This window comes from Eschrichtius robustus, chromosome 12, assembly GCF_028021215.1.
Source record: "Eschrichtius robustus isolate mEscRob2 chromosome 12, mEscRob2.pri, whole genome shotgun sequence".
Classification (NCBI taxonomy): Eukaryota; Metazoa; Chordata; class Mammalia; order Artiodactyla; family Eschrichtiidae; genus Eschrichtius; species Eschrichtius robustus.
The window spans coordinates 96,831,435-96,854,679 of NC_090835.1; the positions used below are offsets into that span (position 1 = coordinate 96,831,435).

The window sequence follows — 23,245 nt, forward strand, 5'->3', positions numbered from 1 at the left end:
CCCACGCCCAAATCCCGTCATTAACTGCTAATAGATATAAGTTTTATATTCCTGGCAAAGTTTAGAGAAAAAGAGTTATTGCAGCCACAACAGGAGGTGTAATGCACCACTGTACTGGAGTTCTTTAAAGCGAATAATGCCAGAATGTAGGCACCTTACAAACATGAGCTACACACCCTTTTGCAAAATTTACTGTTGTTGCGGTTTGGTGCTACTTTCAAGGAATTTACACTTCAGTCAGAAGAAATGAAACTGGATCTGTACTGGCCTTTTAAGGTGATGAATCACAAAAACGAGAGAGGGGGAGGGACCACTGCAGAAAAGGGCAATGGATCTTTTTGGACTAGAGAATGGGGTGGCAGGGGGGTGGGGGGATGATTTTTGAAAAAGAATACACACAATAGGTCTTGAAGATCTCATTTAAAAGTGTGGCTCCCTTATGTCAAAATAAAGGTGAGGCAGGGGGCACACCAAAGAACCAGCAGCCCACCCAGAGACCACTCCAGCAATTCCAGTAGTAAACACGGAAAGAAAGACTGCAGACCAGCAGGGATTGCGGCAGGACAAGAGCCAAGTCTGGCAAGACAGAGGTGGTTGATACTGGTGCCCCAAATGAGTTAACTGTTTTAGGGAACCAGCAAGAGAGTTTTTGATTTTAAGGTTTAAAGAGTTGCTTCACACAGCTTGGGATACTCACAGGTCCTCTTCTGTGGGTATCTGCCTACTGTTTGCTAATCTAAGAAGTCCTTACAGCCACATACCTACTGCAAGACTTAAGCACTTTATGAGTTCAATTTAGAGATGGAAGGATTATGGGCTTCTCAGTTATATGGGGCCTTAAGAGAATAAGGAAAACATTAATACCCCAGTAAAGCAGGATTTTGAATATTCAGGTTCCTTTTGTTCAAACAGGAGGCCAAATACCCTAGAGTCAGGCCGGTGCTGTTACACTCAACATCCGACAGAACTGGTTTTTACTCCCTGCCACTACCCGGCCAACTAAACCCTCCAGGGGCCGAGATAAGGGAAGTAGATTATCCAAGGTCTTCTCCAGCTCACAAATTCCTAAACTCTGCATAAACACACACTACGTCTTAGAAATCCAACCACACAGACTCTAAAGCCCTAAATAACTGAGGCGCTGCTCCCGTTAAGCTTCTGGGATTTCTCAGAATGACAGTGATTCTCCATCTTCCATAACAAGGGGAAGAGAGGGCCTGGGAGAAACGAGCTAGGATTTCCACCTAGCCCGATGTCCTTCACTTCTGCAGACCTGCCAAGCCGAGGCTTCCGTCACCTCCAGAGGAAGAAGGCACATCCTGTCTCCCCAGTCGCTCTCCTAAGAGAGACAAGGCATCTACAGACCAGGGTGGTGGTGGAATCCACACATGAAGGCTGAAAGCAGACTAGGCCTCCACCCCGCGGGAGGAACACACGTTACTTCTTAACCACCACTGGGTCCAAGTCACCAGAGACCTGCCAATCGCATGGCTGAAAACCAGGAGAATGAAGCGCTCTGACCAGACCCCAGCTGAGGAGCCCAAGGAACCAACCTGCATAAGAGGCAAATGATTCAGCTACACAACTCGTGAAAAGCACAATGAATCACTCTTAGCAACAAGCAACTCCCCTCAGGGTGCATGAAAATGCCTCTAGCGTTTTGGTTTCAACTGAATGATAATCTTAACCTCGGGAAGAGTTCATGCTCACTGGGCTGAAGTCCACCTTTCAGGATCCAGGGAAGTCTGTCGGGCAGAATTCTCTTCACCACCCTCAGGTTCCTACCCTCAGCATTCAGGTCTCCACAACAAGCCAGGCTGCGATTATAAATGATTACTTCCTACATACACAGAGTTTATAAATTGTAAAGCCCCAAAATAGCTTTCAATGTAAAATTCCTGTGATGATTTACTGCTTCCTGTTCAGACTGGTGCCTTCATTTTGACTCCAGGCCTCCATATGAGAGAATTATACCCCGACAACTAATATCTAATTAAAACATAAACCATGTGAGAAGGAAACTCCTGCAAAGGAAGATGCACTTAAGGTTCACTTAGTGACACCAGCAGCCCCATGACACCTATAAAGTACTTTAAATACAGGAGAAGCAAATCCAGGACACAGAATATGGGGTTTCAAGTTCTAGACATTAAAAATCAAAACAAAACACACACACACACACACACACACACACACACACACACACGAGTTCTTTTATAATCTAGAATGCTCGTCAAGACTTCCCTCAGTGTTGATGCAAGATGCAAACCTAGCAGGTAAGAAGTCGACTCTGCTCTGTTTCCAAAAGCTCAGCAGGTAAGAATTCAGAGATTAGAAAGCCAACTGCCATTCACAGCCGCAGATCACGATGAATCACTACATTCGGCTTACACCCCTCCCTACTGGGAGGCTAGCAAGGTGGGCCTGCACCCAATCACGAGGCAGCACAGGGCTGTGCAACCTAAGCTGGGCGCCCTGGAAAGCCGGAAAGAAGGTACTTCAGAGGCCTAACGCTTACCCACCCTCATCATAGTTCTGAACGACCAAGTACTGAGCGCTCTAGAAAACAACCCAGACGTAACTAACTCCCTCACCAGAAGTCAAGCAACTTAGGTGAACCCCCCTCTTCCCCGGGCCATCCCCTAGCCCAAGAGCTTCTATGTCCTTTAAATCCAGCTCTCTGTTGTATTTCCCCCTTTTCAGTAGCTGTCTTATTTAGAAGTAATGTCTCCATGGAGTCAGGACATCGTTTCTCCTGCTCAGCACCTGAAACATGCCTGACAGAGTGAGAGCTCAGGATTTCTGAAAACTGTACAAACTCAGCCTCCCATGTACCATTACCCACACTTGGCCTGCCAGTGTCTAACTTCCAGAATGGGTTAAGTGAAGTGCCTTAAATCACTCTAATTCCTGACTGAAATCACTGCTACCCCCCAAAAACACTCCCCCCGCAGTGACTAATCCAACAGGGCCAGGCGACACATTCTCAGCAGTAAGCTTGTCAGCGTCCTAACACAGGGGCCACACCACCCCTTCTGCCACCACCTAGCGCTCCCTGCAAAAAACAGTGCCCAACTCCAAGTCCACATGGCCTTACAGGGCCCAAATCCGCTGCCCCTATTGCAGTCCCTTACCCTCAGCTAAACACCAACCAATTCCTTCGCAAAATACCCCTTCTGAGTTCTTCCTGTTCTTCCTCCCGAGGAACAAAGTAGCCAAGCATTCAGTCCATTCTACTTTACTGGTCAGCTTAATAAAGGCAGACACAGGAGGAGGCATAGCCACTGATACGGAGTCTAGCAGCCTCATTCTGATGCAAATTCAGCTGCCCAGAGTGTGTGTCTGTTCTTGTGAACTGCATTATTGACTTAAAAACAGCTCTTGTCATTTGGAGTTTCCATAAGACCTCTAGGTTAATAGACCATCTAAAACTTGAGAAGAACAGTCAGGCTCCCGATGACACACCACCTTTCCTCATTCCCCCAATCTCTTACTTTCTTCTCCCCAAGACCAAAAAATGCTTTGCAAACACTGAAATAAATGAAAATAATTGGGTCTGCTGGCAGGAGCGGGGAAAAAAAATCATCACATAGATCTAGATTCACTTGGCTATTGACTGCGAAAAATCACTTTCTTTGGCAAATGGAAGACTGAGTAATAAGACCTTTAAAAGTAAAAGTGACAGGGTTTTCTTTTCATTTGTAAAACATCTACCATTCTTTGAAATAACTTTGAAAATGGCAACAGGTCAGGAATTAAAACTAGAATGTTTGTGGTCATACATAATCTTTTTATTAAAAGGAAAAATAACAGCATAACCTTATGCTGCCCCAAGTTTTATAGCAGACATGTAAGAAAAAGGGGCACAGACAGTAAGCACATGAAGACACTACACACCTTGCAGCAAACAGCACCATCTAACAATTCTCCAAAGCCCACAATCCAGGTTAGAGATATAACAGCCTTGTACATCCTTCCATACCGTTGCAACTCCAAGTGTGCTCCAAAGACCACCAGTGCCTTAACCGCTTGGCATCTTGTTAGAAATGCAGGCTCATTTTAAGATCCTCTAGTGATTTCCATGCACATTAAAGTTTCAGAAGCTCTGCTGTACACACTAGTTCCCCATCCTGCCCATTTCATGTCACTTTCTAACCTCCATCACGATACAGGCAAAGGTAAAGAAAAATGAGGTGAAACGCCAAGATGAATACTTCTAACATCCATCTAACTGTTGCCATTTCTACTGTCAGAATACAGAAGTCTATATTAACATATTCTGAGAACTCTTCCCTTTGACTTCTGTTCACCGAACTAAAACAAGTGACCAAATAGCAAAAGCGAAATCAACAAAAAAGGTAAGACAAGTAGTGGATAGTTCCTTGACTCATTCTTATGTGACATCATGTCTCAAACCCTCATTCTCTGATTACCCAATTTGGAATGACTTCCCTTTAAAAAGGTGACATCCAGAATTAAACACACATTCCAACATGTGAATAATACTCTAGAACAACAGGACCAACACATGCAATAAGATCATTTCTATTTCTGTGCACAATCCAAAAGCTGGGATACATTTTAGTAGCCACATTACACAGCAGGACCTCATTAAGCTTGCAGTTCACTATACCCTCCAAGGTGATTTTATTGGGGGGGGGGGGGTTCTTTCCCCACCCCCCACTACAATGCAACAAAACCCAAAGGAAGGCTCCAATCCAATAAAAATCACAGCTCCCAGTTGTAGAATTCTTTTTCTGTGATGTTCTCCTGACCTCTAAGGTAAAAAACAAAAACAAAAACCAACACAACAGGCCACAGAGGGTCCTGTGTGAATGAGACCATAAACCAAGTTGTCCTCCTTACCCAGGTTTACTGGACAAGACAGAAAAGAAGGTACGGGATCTGCTGGGTGAAGGTTGCTGTGTCTTCCCCACACACACCGTCATGGAGAAGGGCTGGGTTTGTGGACATGGGCGTGGCGTGCATGGCTGTTTTCAATGTGCTTGAGTGCCCAGCCCAACCTTCACTGACGGCATAAATTCAAATCAACGTTAGTTTAAATAAAGCCTAAAAAGGATCTTAATATAAATACATTTGCTGACGATTCGCTGTCTCTCCATGGCTCACACTTCAAAACACTGGGTTACTGATTTAACATGCTCTAACTACACCAAGAGTTCTTCTAATTGACTGTGTCAAAACTGATCAGGTCAGTGATACAGTAAAGCCATGCCCTCCATTCAGCCACAGGCCTGGGCCAAGCCTTCATGGGCTTCTGCTCTCCAGTGATGGCTAGCTTTTCACCAAGCTGGGCTTCCAATCCTCTTCTGAGCGCTCAGATGCTTTAGTGCAAGGAAACAGGGACATCCAGGTCAGTCAAGCTTACAAAACAGGTGCCAGGCAGAGGACAATACCCCTGCAGTCATAAGGGAAGAATATAAAAAGTGATAATGATTGCAGTCATCCCTTGTTATCCACGGGGGATTTTGGCTCCAGGACCCCGCACGGATACCAAAATCCCAGGATGCTCAAGTCTCTTATATAAAATGGTTATGTTTGCATATAACCTACCTACATCTACATCCTTCCTACTGTACACTTTAAATCAGCTCTAGATTACTTGTAATACCTAATACAATGTAAATGCTGTTTACATTTTTACTGGCCGGGCAAATATTTACATATTTGCTGGTGGAGCAAAGTCAAGTTTTGCTTTTTGTATCTTTCTGGAAGATTTTTCCTGAATGTTTTCAATCCGCCATTGGTTGAATCCAGGAATGCGGAACCCACGGATGTGGAGTGCCAACCGTATGACAATGGCAAACGTCTCCTGGGTGCTCGCTATATACCAGACGGTGGGCTCAGCACTTGCTTGCACAGTTAATGCTCGCGATTCTGTGCTCAGCCTCCCCTTCGGACAAGGGCCACACCACGCTTTCTCCCTTTAGTTTAAAAGCGATGGGAAAGGAAGGAATCACAAAACTCGTGGTTAGCGTTTAGAGATGAGTTTCAGGGTCTTGCCCAAAGGTGCCATGGCTGGAGAGAAGCAGGAGTTGGCTCATTAACCAGCTATCAGTCCGTCGGTCCACTACGGGGCAGGTGCCAGATCAGGAAGCAAAATTCTAAACTCAGAAATTTGTTATTAAAGGGAAAATGTCAAAAGGGTAACTCACATTGGCTCCTAAATGAAAGCACCATTAAAATTACTAATTTCAAGCGGCGAATATAAATGTTATATGAAAAACAACTCATGCATCAGCTAGAGCTGGAAACTACTAAGAGGAGAAGGCAGAGGATTGGAAAGGAAGGAGGGAGGGAGCTCCTCTCACTGGCCTTTACAACTGGCTTCTATAACTGAAAGAATATCAATTCTATGGGCATCTCTCAAAGCATCCTTATGCAATTTCTCTATGTGTCCATTTTTTTTATGATTTCAAATTCAGGCCATCTTGACTCAAGAGAGGGAAAACAATGATGAAAAAGCACAGGTTCTAGGGAAGCCCATATCTGATCAAACTTAAAAAACCATTTTCTAACAATTACAACTATTTTTTTTAAATTTATTTATTTTTGTTTATTTATGGCTGTGTTGGGTCTTCGTTTCTGTGCCAGGGCTTTCTCTAGTTGTGGCAAGCGGGGGCCACTCTTCATCGCGGTGCGTGGGCCTCTCACTATCGCGGCCTCTCTTGTTGCGGAGCGCAGGCTCAGTAATTGTGGCTCACGGGCCCAGTTGCTCCGCGGCATGCGGGATCTTCCCAGACCAAGGCTCGAACCTGTGTCCCCTGCATTGGCAGGCAGACTCTCAACCACTGCGCCACCAGGGAAGCCCCAATTACAACTATTTTTAAAATGAAATGGGTCCCCCCCCCCATGGAAGATAGTGAATTTCCCACTACTTGTGAGCAAACTGCGTAAGAGTCTCATCCATCACAGGTGAAGTGACCAGTAACTTATCATCGCAGCCAAGGGCACTGCTAATAATGATGCTGGGACAACTGGTAGAAAACTGCGACGTAGGTCAACCAGGGACTAGGTCCCTTCCAGCAGATTTGAATCCATTATAAAAAAAGGTCTTCACTACCACACACATCATTTTTAACAACATCACCACATAAAATAAAGCCAATATCCAAGACATAGCAGGATAAAAGTGTGACACACACCTACGTTTTAAGTTGAAATCCAGAACCTCCCACCAATGTTTTAAATTTCAACCTGCGGGGGGTTGGGGGTGGGTGTGGTAACGACACACGGGACAGACGCAGAAGCCACCACGTTCCACTGAAAACACTGCTGCTTCCACAGGGAGGGAGCACAGCACATCAAATGCTCTTCACAGCCTCCGGTAAGTAAACCAAGCAGATGGGGCTGTGCAGGTTGGGAGAGAAGAGAACGTTCAGCTTCACAGGCAGGAAGACCTTCTCCTAACATGAAACCCCTTGTTAAAACTTATACAGGGCTTCCCTGGTGGCACAGTGGTTAGGAATCCGCCTGCCAATTCAACAGGACACAAGGACGAGCCCTGGTCCGGGAAGATCCCACGTGCCGTGGAGCAACTAGGCCCGCGCATCACAACTACTGAGCCTGAGCTCTGGAGCCCGCAAGCCACAGCTGCTGAGCCCGCGTGCTATAATTGCTGAAGCCCCCGCACGCCTAGAGCCCGTACTCTGCAATGGGAGAGGCCCGCGCACTGCAACGAGGGGTGGCCCCCGCTCGCCGCAACTAGAGAAAGCCTGCGCGCAGCAACGAAGACCCAATGCAGCCAAAAATAAATAAATAAATAAATAAAATAAATAAATTTATTTTAAAAACTTATACAAGTGCTAAGACAAACAATTATGTGTTTAGATTACAGGAGCCACTGGATGAGTTACTAATACCACAATATGCATATATCCCACTTCTATCCACTTCTGCCAAGGCTCTGGAAATGGAGGGATCTGTGACTTTCCATTCCCTTTTCTTAAAAAAATGAAGTGTGATGTCCAATTCCAATGCTCAATTCCACCCTGGGTTGGATTAACAGAAAATGCCAAATGGCAAGGCCGGGTGTGCGGCGGGGGATTGATGGTTGCAAAGAGATGACCAGTAAGAAAAGAAAATTTAAAAGACTTGCTCCAGGAGGGAGGTGGGCAGAACGAATTCATAGCCCTTTCCTCCTTCCAGGGAAAAACGTCTGGAAAACTCTACATGAATGCCTTTTTATTTTCTAGAGCACAGGTTTTGCATATACCTGCTATTAAATCATCCTACTTAAGGCAATTTGTTGCTGTCTGAAATATCAGCCTCTTCCATCCACAGTTTGAGAGAACAATGAAAGCATCGGAAATAATGATAATAATAGTAATTTGTTGGGGATGTTGACTCTTGGCACAGACTCCATATAAAAGAGGATTTACAGAGAGAGAGGGAGAATACTGAAGGATAAAGTGAGAGAGAGGTACAACTTAGGCTAAAACTACCGCTTCTTCCCCTTTTAACAAAATATTTTCTCCATTGGAAATCAACTCAATTTCTCAAATCGACTTGATGCTAATCCATTTTTTAAAATTCCATAGAATGGTTCACCTGTCAATACTCAAACATCAAAGAGAAATCGGGGAATATTCACACCTAGAAATTAGATAAGCGGCCAGGAAGCCACTGACTTACTGAACTTGTGAACGATGTTCCTTCGCCTTGGTTTTAAATTAAAAGCACTTCAAGCAGCAAATATCCTCTGACAGACATGCTTCCCAGGATAAAGCAAACGGTCTGAAAACGCTTATGCAAGGAGAGTTTTACTTCTTCCAAACTCCCATTAAATAATGTGTACTTATCTTTGATTACCGCCGCTTTAAAAAAAAAAAAAAAAAGCTACAGCTGAAATTGGATTAAGAACTTCTGCTGAAAACGGTTTATTGCATAACACAACTCTGACAGCCTGAATCTCCGGCCACCAACTGAGCCTTTATAAAAATCTGCTGGGCAGCTGCCAACTCAGCCCTTTTGCCTCTGAGCGTGTCCAACACCGCCGTTGTCAAGGCAGCAGCAGCACGGGCTGCGCCGGCGCACGTTCACCGTTAAGCGGTGCAGGCAGGGACCAGCAGTGAGGGCCATGCAACACAGCACTCAACCCCCTGCAATTCTTGGTCTGACAGTTTGTTGTTTCAACATAATCAAAAAGGACTCAAGATCTAGAGCAGCATTGTCTCCAAGAATCCAGCAGAAAACGGACTGGCAATCTACCTTCAGAATGAGGGCGAAATTAAGTCAAATTACAATACTTGACCGGTATCTTAGAAAAAGAAATCAGAATGAGGGACGATCCAGTATCAGCAATGCCAACGTGTGACTCCACGATGGCCTCATTTGGGAATAAATTATTAACAAGCAGGTTCCCAAAAGAATTCTGACCGATTTGGATCTTTTAATCATTACAGCCTTTTCATGTTAAGAAGAATACCCTCGGGCTTCCCTGGTGGCGCAGTGGTTGAGAATCTGCCTGGCAATGCAGGGGACACGGGTTCGAGCCCCGGTCTGGGAAGATCCCACATGCCGCGGAGCAACTAGGCCCGTGAGCCACAATTACTGAGCCTGCGCGTCTGGAGCCTGTGCTCCGCAACAAGAGAGGCCGCGACAGTGAGAGGCCCGCGCACCGCGATGAAGAGTGGCCCCCGCTTGCCACAACTAGAGAAAGCCCTCGCACAGAAACGAAGATCCAACGCAGCCATAAATAAATAAATAAATAATTAAAAAACAAAAACGTATCTTTTGAAGGAAAAAAAAAAAAAAAGAATACCCTCCCCGCAAATCCCCTAAATGGCATATTCTAAGCTGAACTATCCAATACAGTAGTCTCCAGCCAAAAAAATTAAGTTGTAGTGGACACATTTCAAGAACTCAACAGCCATGTGTGTCCCAAAATGGACAGGTCAGCTAAAGAATGTTTCCATCATCACTGAACTAGAGCAATGCGTATAATTAACTGGACGGGGTTTCAACAGACTGTATTCCTTGCTCATGCATTTCATTATGTCCCTGAGACTCTTCAAAACATGTACCTTTATGTTCTACTCAGGAACAGGAAAATTCAGGAATATGAGACTACCTTGCACAAGAAAGCCAGAGTCTAAAGTAGGTAAGAACAGATATCTACCCAACAACTCTCAGGAAAGTGGTTCCAGTTTGCTCTGCTACATGTCGCCTTTCAGATTTGCAGGGAATATACATGAAATTCAGAGGATGAAGTCTTAAATTCTTGTCTACAAGGAAGCCCTGAAGATGCACACTGCTTTAACATGCTTTCAAATCATTTTCTAAGGAATTCCCCTACAAAATTCATCCTCTGGATTAAGAACAGACAAAAGCCAGCACCCCACCAGCCAGTCTCTCAGCACCAACAGGGTGACGCCTCCTGCCAGGGCCAGTCAAGGTCATCGGCCTATGAACTGTGGCGAAGGGTTAGGGCAATTTTTACACTCCTGTTTCTTCCTCCAGGCCCTGGGACACTGCTGGGTCACTTTAGGGGCTCTGTCAATACCTGACTGACTTGCTGGCTTTTTTGGCTCATCAAGAACCTCCATCCTGGAAATAAGCATATTAAGTGTCCATACCTTTCGCAGGGGACTGGTTGTTCATGCTACATTGTAAAACCATTAAGGGCTTGGGGGGCCATTTTATGAAAAGTTTCAAGTCACAGTAAAGTACACAAATAAACTTCGTCCTTGAATTTAACATAAATTGACAACGCATCACGTTTGTCCTTTCCCCCTTTTTCTCATATCCTCCAGCGGTCCCCAGAGTTAAGGACCACCCTGGGATTGGTTTGCACCCTGTCATTACAGGCGTGGGTCTCCAGAAATAATTTTAATGCCTGTCACCCCTCCAAACAGTGCTTCCCACTAATAGAAAATGCAGACCACTGTGTAGCGGGCCACATACCACTTGTTTCTCTTCCGTCGTCTACATTTTACAACTAGCCAGTGAAGTAGCATCACACAAACATCTCCAAATCCTGCACATGAGGTTAAGACAGACGGCATCCTGACTAGCCTGTGTGACTCCAGAGGACCCGCCATGTGGTCTTTTTCATCTTCGTGTTCCCAACTAGATGAGTCTAGTATACAGCAGGCATTCAAAAATACGTCACTAGAATAAACGCATATTAACAGGGGTAAGAGAGACCTGGATTCCAGTTCTGGAATCCTCTATTTACTGATGTACAAACAAATGACCAAGGGAGTGGCTCTCAACTTGAGCAACAACTCCGGAGCTTAACAAACCACACACTGCGGCTTCCACCCACAGAGCTCTCCCAGGTGATGATGTTGATGCTGCTGGTCAGGGAACACACTTTGAGAACCACAAGTGTACACAGCCTTGCAAGGGACCTGACTCCCACCTCGCCTTTGCATGAAAACTGTTCTCACTGCCATGAAACACATTATAATTGCCAGATCGAATGCAATTTATTGGTAACCTGACTCTCCCCTGGTTTTCGTATTTCCTCTCCCCCACTACCTTCAACTCTGATTCCTCTGCCCTTCCCAATCTCTGATTATGATCTCAATAATAATTGCAATGCATTACTTTCTGAAACCATCAATCCAAGGGGCTCTTTCCTCTACTCAAAAGCTCTGTATAGCTCCCCAATGGCTACTACAGGAGGAATTTCCAAATTTCTTAGCATGGCCTACAAAATTATCATTAACCCAACTTACCGTAGAGGTTTTAAGTCCTTCCCCCTCTAGAGCTCCCAACACCACTCCCCCCCCCCAACAGACAAGGGGTGAGCATCTCAAGTAGAGACAATAGCTCTCATCCTTGCATCCCCATCTCAAAACAGATTATCAAGAAACAGGAGTACTGGTGTTCATTAACTAAATATTGACCATGACTTCAACAATAATTCAACAGTAAATAAAGAACAGACTTTCTAGGGACTTCCCTGGTGATGCAGTGGTTAAGAATCTGTCTGCCAATGCAGGGGACACGGGTTCGAGCCCTGGTCCGGGAAGATCCCACATGCCGCGGAGCAACTAAGCCCATGCGCCACAACTACTGAGTCTGCGTGCCACAACTACTGAAGCCCACGAACCTAGAGCCCATGCTCCGCAACAAGAGAAACCACCACAATGAGAAGCCCGCGCACCACAACGAAGAGCAGCCCCCGCTCGCCGCAACTAGAGAAAGCCTGCGTGCAGCAACGAAGACCCAACGCAGCCATACATACATACATACATACATACATACATAAATAGGAAAAAAAAAGATTTTCTAAATACACAAAGATAAAAGTCCAACCTCAAATCTCTTTCACAACAATACTTTAGTACCAAGAAATATATAAACAGTCAATTAGGCTCAATTTACCAACTACGTCTGCTTCAGTATTTTCCCACAGCTTTCAGTTTTTATAATGTATAGAAAGCATGATCTCTGTGACCAGGACCCTTAGTACAAGATATTAATTTTATTCAAACTGAGATATTTCCTACCAGTTAAGCCAGTTCCTAGTCCAATGACAAGGTTTAACCATATTACTATTTCACAATGGTTTGCGAAGATCACAATTATTTCTGCCACCTAAACAAAAGTGGAAACCTTTGCTGGCTCCTGTGTCCAAGCCAGTTCTAGCCTTGCTTCTTTCATGCAAAATGACATTTCCTGCAGTTTTTTCAGCTCCATAAAACAGCCTGATAAACCAGTGAATGATTCAATGAAAAGATTTACGCTTACCTATAGATGGACAAAGCTCCTCCAAAGTCATGAGGGCTGACCCCCCAAAAGGGGACACGGCATATGTGCAGTCTCATTTTCCAACAAAGCTGTTAGGGAAAGCAAATATGGCCTTCTAGAAGCAACGTCATGGTCCTTCCTATGCTGACATTTCACAGTGATAAGAGAAACAAAACTCATGTTGTGAGCACAGTGGACGTTAAGTAGAAGTTTACTATTTACACTTCAGGTAACGTGTGTGAAAGAATAAAGCAGAAGTAGAGAGATGACAATTTTACTCTAAATGGGAAACTATGGGAGAGTTCTGAGCAAAGAAGTAACAGAATTTGTTTTACATTTGTAAAAACTTGCACAGGCTGCTGGGTTAAGAATAAACCAGCTTAGGGGGTGATGAAGGAAGGTTGTGACAACTGCCTACACAAGAAGTGAGAACCCAGGAGGCAGCGAGAGGCTGTGAGAACTGGTTACATTCTGGAAACACTTAGAAGGCAAGAAAAACTGGGTGCTGATGATCTATGTGACCAGGACCCTTAGTACAAGTACCCGTGAGAAAAGAAGAGTAAAAGATTAACCCCCAAATTTTTCATCTCAGGACATTTCCTTTCCTTTCTGGAGGAAAAAAAGGGCACTTCTGAAAAGAGTGCTTTGAAGCAGAGAGAAGGGAGAGAGGAACCAAGAGTTTAGTTTTTAGACATGCTGAGCTGGAGCTGTCCATACAGACCCTAGAGGAGAGGTCAAAGTTCAGGTCACGTGTCAAAGCTGGAGATCTGAATATAGCTGGTGGTTCAACATCAAACCTAGACTCCAGCTTTAGGTACTTTATCAAAGGGCAGAAAAACATAGTTCACCTCTTCATTGAAAGTTAGGGGTGAAGTCAGGTAAAGGCTGGCTGACCCAGACAAGTCATTTTATGGCTAAAAGGGTTTTCAGAGACTTAGGGGAAATGATGCTTTCAAATAAAGAGTGAATGAAGGCAGAGGAGTGAACATGGAAGGAAGAAAAGGAATGTTTCACATACTCCAGAGGCATTCTAGAAACATCTACATTGGATGCAGCCCTAAATTAAGTTCAATAATATGGCAGAGGAGACCTTAGAAATCCACTGCTCAGCTCAGGCCATATTGTAGCCCAATGGCTGCTGCTGGTAAGAAAGTTCTATGTAGCCACGTGAAGTCATAAATCACTCACGCACAAATCCAGACACCCCTTCTTATATTTAGCTTCACGTGCAAATGAGGAAAATGATGACATCCACCCCTAGGCAGACAGAGGCAGGCCTGAGGCCCAAAACCTGCTCACAGGATACCCTGTACGGCAACAGAGACCATGCACACAAGTTTTCAAATGGATGCAAATCAGAAAGACTTGCACAGGGCTGAGACAAACTACAACCCGTTTTCTCTCAAGTGAATCGCGGAAGGATCCAGAGCAGCTCCTTTTGGATGCCCTAAGACTTGGTGGAAGAATACAGAAAATAATTCCCTCTAAGTGGTCGACTCTATTTTCTATCATACCCACCCATGAGTCACATCCCACTGCCATACCCATGTTGTGCTTTCTCTTCCAATTTCTGTTTTCTCTCCTGAAAACGCACTGAACAGGGTTTCCCAGAAACCCATTTTCCCATCTTCCTAACCAGTCCTCCACCTCCACTGCTGGTGACTAGTGTTCCAGTCTGAGCAGCACAGGAGCTTGGCTGCCCTGGAAGTCCCCTGGGGAGCTTTATCGAGGACAGACCTCACCACCATCCTCTGGCTCGATGGTCCAGGGTAGCCTGCACCCAGAGATTTTGGTAAACTCAAAACTCAGTCCCAGCACCACCCATCCATCGCCACTCCCACCTTTGATGGAATCACAGTCGCACTGCATTAAAATCATTCATATCCTGACAATTCCCTAACAGCAAGCCTGGTACACATTAGGAGCTTAGTAAACAACTGTCAAGGAAATGAAGCTTAAAAAAGAAAGAAAGAAAGAAAGAAATGACGTAACTAAGGAAACCAGGTAACTATTTAAATAGAACACAGAGAATGTTTTAATACACTCTATTTTCTTGACATTAATCCTCTAAAATTGAGAATTCAGTATTCTCTAAACTCAAAAAAAAGTTTTAGCTGATACTAAAGCTTCCCTTTCTCTGAAACACAAAATGAGCCCCTACTACCTTCAAGGGACAGAATCACACTGAATAAATTACTCAAAGCTTCCTTACCTCCAACTGAATGAGGAAAACCAACCCTGCATGTCTGTGAGTCAGAGCCAAGTTCTGAATTGCCAATAATACATACAAAAATACTATCTCAGTAATACTATCAGGAAACTAGGTTACGGTTGCTCACTGATTTAATTCTATGAGGAGGGAGAGATGGGAAAGGCAGATCATCTTTGACCCAATATCCCATCACTGGGAACTAAGAACTAAATTAAGGGGGAAAAAACCTTCAGATGTTCAATTTCTCCTTAACCCAAAACTCAAGCCGCTGCAGAATAACCCCGGCCCCTAAGTCACCTGTAGGACATGAATGAAGCTTTCGTTCCTCTTCTTGTGCCATCAGAACAAGGACTGTCGGGCTCTACTCTGAGATCTCCTGCGCACGTTAACATATAATTTTATTTTTGCTTCCAGATAAGTGGGCCTCTAGAACACACTAGAGAGGCCAAGCTGCCTGCCTGCCGCCTTCTTGCTCCTAATATTCTCCAGTTACACAGCAGCTCTCAAAAAGACCTGTCCACCCCAGGCACAAGAGAAACAGATCTCACCCTTCCAACACAATAGTAACGGACTGATTTTATCCTTAAAGTTGATGATGAAACGTTTAAAAAGAAAAACAGAAGATAGGAAAAAGGAAGGGGCGGAGGAGAGGTTATCCTATACAAAATAATTCTTTTTTTAACGGCCAGTTGGGGTTTGACAAACTTTTCAGACCATTTCACAAAAGCCCTGACCTCAAAGAAAACACTTTCCAATTTTAACATACATGCCCACACAAAGAAACCCAGCAAGCACTCCCCAAGGGCCAAAATAAAATGCTCTCTAGTAATTACCATAAATAGAAAAGGAGATGGGCTTCCTGAGTGAGAGTACAGAGTACGAGAAAAACCACCAGAAACAAAAACATCATAAACAAAATTACATGGCCAACAATAAACTGGGAGGAAAGTAGACTTGCTTCTCAGTGAGATGCAAAGAAACACATCTGGATGATGCTCAAACAAGGGAAGTGGACACGTCCACAAGCCAGCAGAGGCTACAAGGGTGTAACCTGCCAGCACAGCCCTTAAATACAAAGAGAATCTGGTGACAACTCATTTTCTGTATGCAGTACAAACTGAAAAGTTTCCAGAAAATCCAACAAAATATAACTCAAGAAAATATTTGAGAATGGATGTATTTATTTCTCATTACTCTCACTTATTCTTTCTCATACATTTGACATAAAATTTCCCAATCTATTCCAATGTCTTGGAATTTCTTAAAAATCACTAAACAGAATTACTTAGAGAGATTCTCCCTTAAAAACAGCTTGAGAGCCCGAGTGCCTCTCAAACGTAGAAGGCATTTGTCCATCAGTCCAACCACACTAGCTCCCACTGTGATGAGGATGTGATCAGTTTGCAATGATGACTGAAGTTCACTGACATGTACTGTTTAAATCACATCCATAACGAACCTGTGATTAAAGACAGGAAGCACAGAAAACACTAGTAATGAATGACGAGCATAAAAATAAGTCCATGCACCTGCCTCATAATCCTCACCATTCTGTATATTGTACACATCTGATCAAGAATTGTTCTATTGTGAAACATGGTATCTTCAGTACTGCAAAATCCCATGCTATCTACACTTATGGTTGCACTCTTTGAGCTTAACCATATTCTAGGCAACCTTCTAAGAGATGTTGGTGAAACAATGCACTGATGGGGAAACAAATGGCTTGCCTGGGGTAGGAAAGGAAGAGGAGGCGGAGGGAGGGCCTGTCAGTGGCTCCAGCACCACTGTCCTAGGACACTGAGCAAAAAGGCTTAGAGCAACCAGCAGTCTGAAGCCTTCCCTCTCATCTTTACCTGTTCAAAGAAATCTCTGAAACATATTCACTTTAAAATGGTTAAAATGGGGGGCTTCCCTGGTGGCGCAGTGGTTGAGAATCTGCCTGCTAATGCAGGGGACGCGGGTTCGAGCCTTGGTCTGGGAAGATCCCACATGCCGCGGAGCGGCTAGGCCCGTGAGCCACAACTACTGAGCCTGCACGTCTGGAGCCTGTGCTCCGCAACGAGAGAGGCCGCGACGGTGAGAGGCCCGCGCACCGCGATGAAGAGTGGCCCCCGCTTGCCACAACTAGGGAAAGCCCTCGCACAGAAACGAAGACCCAACACAGCCAAGGATAAATAAATTAATTAATAAATTTAAAAAAGAAAATCTTTAATGGTTAAAATGATGAATTTTGTATTATGTGAATTTCACCTCGACAACCAAAACTTATACTACGATGTTAAATTTGCTAATCTCAAAACAAATTCTACCTAAAATTAACTTTGAGATATTGACAATAATGAAACTATTAATATTGTATTCCCACGTGAAAGTCCTAGAAATAATGTTAGTGGCAAACTGGGTTTGAGTTTTAAAAGGCTTGTAAAGTCGTCCACTGACACGTGAAACGAATCCATAACCACTTTTTTACCAAGTAAAAAGTTTACCAATTCCCAAATATAACATATATCATTCTATGGCACCTTAAGCAAACCGAAACGTCAACTAAGTTGATATTTATCATGTTCATTAGAAACTTTGTGCATCATTACTGAAATTTTAAAAATCATTAGAATGTACAAGGAGACAATTCCTTCATAATTTATACACTTTTTGAGACCCATAAACTTCTTATCACAAGGGAAGGATGGGTTTGTGTGGGGTTTGCTCCCTCTGTACCCAGAGCCTTGGCCTGACAAACAGTAGTGACCAAATACACAGAAAGGGACAGAACCAAGTATTGATATAATAATCTCAACATTCTTCCTGATTTTCAGTATTTTTTTCCTTTGCATTCTTTCTGTGGTCTGCAATGGTTTGAACCCATATCCCAAATAACTCTTTTGCACTTTTTTCCCCCTGCAATTCTCTTCCTCTGGATCTTACCTTATCACAATATTCATTTCTCAGTCAAATGTCACCTGCTCAAAGAAGGCTTCTCTGACCACCCTACCATACAATCTAAATAACTGATTTAACTTTCTTCAGAGCATTTATCACCCATAAAATTCTTATTTGATGGGAGCACATAGTACATGGTTTCCTAATGAAATTACTGGCTGAATTCCACCAGTAATGTGGCAAAAACTCAAAGACTGTATATGTAGCCTTCAATACACTCAACACCTGATTTTCTAGGGTGGTACAGTTAATTATTTTCTCATCTTGAAAAATTAATCAGGGTCAAAGCGATAAGTTAACTCACATAAGCTAACAAAGTCAAGTCCACCCCTCTGTTAATGAGGACAAAGAAACGAGGATAACACAGCCTCCTTTCCTATTGCTGCTGCTAACAATTACCACAAATTAGTGTCTTAAAACACAAATTTATTCTCTTACAGTTGTGGAGGTCAGAAGGTCAAAATCAGTTTTGCCGGGTTAAAGTGGAGGTATTTGGCTGGTTTCTTCTGGAAGCTCTGAGGGGAAACTCCAATTCCTTGCCTTTTCAGGTTCCGTGGCTTGTGGTCCCTTCACCCGTCTTCAAAGCGCCTCACTCCAACCTCTACGTTCTGTTTTCACATCTCCTTTATCTCTCTCTGCCTCTGATGTTCCTACCTCTGTTTTGTAAGGACCCTTGTGATTACACTGGGCCCACCTGGACCATCTCCCCGTTGAATACCCTTTCACCACATAAAGTAACGGGCTAGGACTTGAATATATTTGGGGGCCGTTATGCAGCCTCCCCTCTCTTAAGCTGTACATGAGGAGGCTGAAAGAAAATGAGTCTCCGGATTTTCTCCCATTTGTTTCTCTTTTAGTGTACATAAATATACAATCAGTCCCTCAAGCCTTGCACTAATGAAGGAGGAACACCCAAGTGGGTCGACAATAATGGGTGGAACAACCATCTCCCAAAGTTCCCTAGAAACAGCAAAGTAATTGAGTGTTTTGATTGAAAGGACTTTTTTTTCTGTATTGAAATCACAGGGGTAGGGGAGTGGCAAACTGGTTGAAGGGTTTTACTATTGTTCTGATTCCTCAATAAAGAGGAACATGGGACACACGTTAGGAACAGGATCATTTAACGTGATAGGGTCTTACCTTCTAAGCCCGCAACTGATTGCAAGGATTTCAACTGTTAATTGACCTTATCAAATGGCATTAGATTTGGGGCTAGAACTTTATATTTTTTATTTTATTATTCAAAAAAGCCCTTCTTAGATAATTATTTTACTGTTTCCTAAAGACAAAGGTGTGCTTTTTCTGCAATCTCCAGACTGCTCTTTTCAAAACTAGCACTAAACTAGAAATTAAAGAACATATGAATATGCCAAAACTTTCTCAGAGGTAACGGGATGATACGAATTAACCTCAAGATTTCTACTCTAAGATATACAAATGGATAATAAACACATGAAAATATGCTTGCCAGCATTAGTCATTAGGGAATTGCAAATCAAAACCACAATGAGACACCACTTCACACCCACTAGGATGGCTATAATCATAAAGACAGACAAAAGTAAGAGCTGACAGGAATGTGGAGAAATTGGCTCCATTACACATTGTGGTGGGAATGAAGAGTGAGTGGGGCAGTGGTTCTGGAAAACAGTCTGGCTACTCCTCAAAAAGTTCAACCGGTGACCACAGGACCCAGCAAGGCCACTCTGAGGTATATGTACCCAAGACAAACACGTGAAACCGTATGTCCACACAAAAACTTGCACATACATGTGTTCCTAGCAGCATCGTGTATGATGGCCAAAACGTGGAAACAATCCATGAGTTGTATCCATCAAATCATGAGTGGATGAAAGTGTGTTATATCCATAAATGGAATTGGTCGGCAATGAAAAGAAAGTATTGCTATATCTCAATAAAGTTGCCCTGTGCAAATAAATAACCTTTGCGGTGTTACACCGCATTTATTTGCAAAACCTGCTCTACTTTGCATATTTGCTGAGTGCTTACAGAGAATTTAGACTTCGAGTCACGTCTGCAGTGGAAGAAGCTAGAGTTGCATGCTACCCTTCTACGGCTCCACCAGCTGGAGGCGCTCCATCCAATGTCTGTTTCACTACAAGACAGGACCACCATCCCACTTAACAGATATTCAGACAACTTCATGTGTACAGCAGGTGAGGGGAGCAAAGTGAGAGGACTAAGCAGGGAGAGGGAGGGAAATCCCAAGATGCAGCAGCTTCCAGTCTCCCAGACAAAGACCTCCCATACCACTCAGTGATCTGTGACCACACAGAGGCAGGTGTGGGCCTCCTTGGGGCTGCTTCTTCAGGAGTCTGAGTCTGAGCCAGGACACTGACAGTCTGTGTGTGTTACTAGGAAACAACTCGCAGACAGAGGGCAAGGTGACATTAATGTTGGGGAAGCGGGGGAGGGGCACCTGAAGAGAGTTCCTTGTCAACCATCAGAGAGCTGTAGTTGTTCAAACCTGGAGCCTCACAGAGTCTCGGCTAAGCACGATCGCTCAGATTTACAGCAGCCTTTATAATGCTTTCTGTTACAAAGAGCTAGTACGTCAATAAATTAATTTGAGTGCAAGAAACAAACAGGATTTCAGGGAGGAGGGGAGCTGGCAAGATAAGCGAGCAGTAAAGACCGGGTTTATGGAAGGAAGACTCCGGCCTGTCTGTCCGGTGAGGGGCCGGCGGGCAGAGCTGAGTTCCTCTGCCACATCTGAGAGCACCGAGGGAGGCTATCCATGGGAGGGGGAGAAAAGATAAAAAGGACAATCAACATAGACGTTAAATACCTCCTGGCCCCAAGATTCAGCACAGTGATTTTCCTGTTAAAAAAGCTTATCTACAGGAGTATCTGCTCCTTTTTACCAACTCTCCAGCCAAGGCCAGACGAGTCTGTACAGAGTCTCCTGGGATGCCATCGGCAGAGGGGGAGCGAGGAGCCGGAGAGCGACGCAGGCCACCTCTCTCCCCTGCCAAATGAAGCCGCCGCCAAAACACCCCATTTATAACGCCGCCGCACAGAAGTGTGTGTACAGAGGGACCACACAGCAACTTTTCAGAAGGCTAGAATAACTTACAAGTTTAACCCGTAAAGTGGTCACTCCCTTAAAAAAAAAAAAATCAGCAAATATGAAAGTAATGATCAATGGCAGGGGCCCCCAAAATAGCTGCTTCTCAGAGGCCACAGTCTACGCAGGCTTCAGTGATACCACCACCTTCCTACCGACAGAACACTACACACCTGCACCAAAATGTACATGTGAGGACCCCAGAGAGACCTAGAAAGCCTAGGTAACGGTCAGAAAGGCTTGTTCGGACTCCACGGAGAAAGGCAGGGATGAGAACCCAGACCTCCTGCTTCGTGAGGCCAACATCTTCTTCGCAGGACGCCAGGCCACCCTGCGCTGGCAGAAGGGCTGTCTCATCTGTGTGACCAGCGAACAGGACAATCCCCACCACCCACGGCAGCCATCCGTGCCGGCAAAAAGAGCTCCACCAGCTTTCCCCCTAACTCCCCACGGTCACCTGTCAGGTATCGGCTGAAGATGTCTCTCTTCACCTCAGAAAAGTTTTCTTGGAACTCAGAGTATCAGCATGTGGTTCTTGCGCTCACCACACGCCTGCTCAGAGACTCTAACCAATGCTTGACTCCCCGCGTGCACGGGAACCCCACGAGGTGAGTGCAAGTCTCCCCATCGTGAGCGGTGTTCACGTCTAGCAGCACCCTCTTCCTTCACCAAAAAGTAAAAAAATCCCCGTTATGTTCTACACCACTAGGACGGAACACACTATGGCACAATCCGTTAATCACGCCTCAGGATACCAGGTTTTTTGCCCTGAATTTTAAGTTCAGTTGTTCCTCCTGCCTTCAGATGCCCTGGAACAGGCGCTCCTTGTGGATCTAACAGAACTTCATCCACTGGGGGGGAAGCCACCTTTCTTTTTTTAGGTGCCATAAATTTTGGCTACACAAATACTTCTTTCACTAATATCAAATTTACAGCCTGCTGCTTCATTTCTGTGCCTTTGTTTATTCAAAATAACTTAATGACATGATTCGGCATTGAAACGAAGTCTTTCCAAATCTTGTTTAGATAGGAGTTAATTCTAACATGTAAAGACCCAACAGTGCCTGTAACTTCACTGAAGTTCTGGTTATAAGATAAACCACCCTGGACTTCCCTGGTGGTGCAGTGGTTAAGAATCTGCCTACCAATGCAGGGGACACGGGTTTGAGCCCTGGTCCGGGAAGATCCCACGTGCCGCGGAGCAACTAAGCCCGGGCGCCACAACTACTGGGCCTGTACTCCAGAGCCCGTGAGCCACAACTACTGAGGTCACGTGCCACAACAACTGAAGCCCACGTGCCTAGAGTCAGTGCTCTGCAACAAAGAGAAGCTACCACAATGAGAAGCCCACGCACTGCAATGAAGAGTAGCCCCCACTCACTGCAACTAGAGAAAGCCCGCGTGCAGCAACGAAGACCCAACACAGCCATAAATAAATAAATAAATAAATAAATTTATTAAAAAAAGAAAAGATAAACCACCCTGACCAAATCTGCTTATGCTCTGGCTCTGGAAACTACGTCACAGATGCCATCTGGTTATTTCTTGTTTTAAACATTTTAAAATATGAAAACCAAATACATCTTAGAATCAAAGAAAAATGATAATTACCGAGGTAACACCAAAATCACCCCCAATAGCTACATGGTCTCCATGTTTACAGTGAAGGAATATCTGCCAGGCAGACACTTAATTCAATACATATTTTGATAAAAGTCTCCAGATAGAGAAAGCGAGTGAGCTGGAGCAGGAAGACATGCAGCCTGCCTTCTTCATGGATACGGCAAACCAGTGTGGTCACATCAGGTGCCTGGTTACTTCCCAGCACAAAAGAACAGAAAAGCGACCCTACAGAGTGGCCTCCCACCCAGCAGACCTTGCTGATGGCGATTCTGTGATCCCTTGGGTGTCTGCCTCTGTTCACGCCCAGAGTTGATCCAGCTCCCCAAAATCGGGTCCTGAGTTGTCAGAACAGATGTTGTGCATCCAGAGAGCTGCATAAATCATCCAGAAGCCTTAAGCAACGTTTACTTCTCAGATACAGAGGGCCCGGTTACCACCTCTGAACCCACCTCTACAACTTTGACCATCTACTGGATGATAAAACTACGAATGGCCAGATGTGACATCTGTGACAAAAGAATCTAGGGTCAAGCTGTAAGAAGAAACGCCTACATGGCTTGTGCCTTGTCTCCAAAACACAACAGTCCAGGATTTTAGCTAGAAACGATGCGGCACGCGTTACGCTGAAGGCCAGAATAAGAAACTGCTGTTTTTGA

General features: G+C 44.4%; 1 protein-coding gene across 1 annotated transcript in view; it reads right to left on the bottom strand.

Moving 5' to 3' along the window:
• The window catches only part of JARID2 (jumonji and AT-rich interaction domain containing 2), a 242,673-nt gene that overhangs the window by 129,302 nt on the left and 90,126 nt on the right, over window positions 1-23,245 (bottom strand). The gene's annotated exons all lie outside the window — the stretch shown is intronic.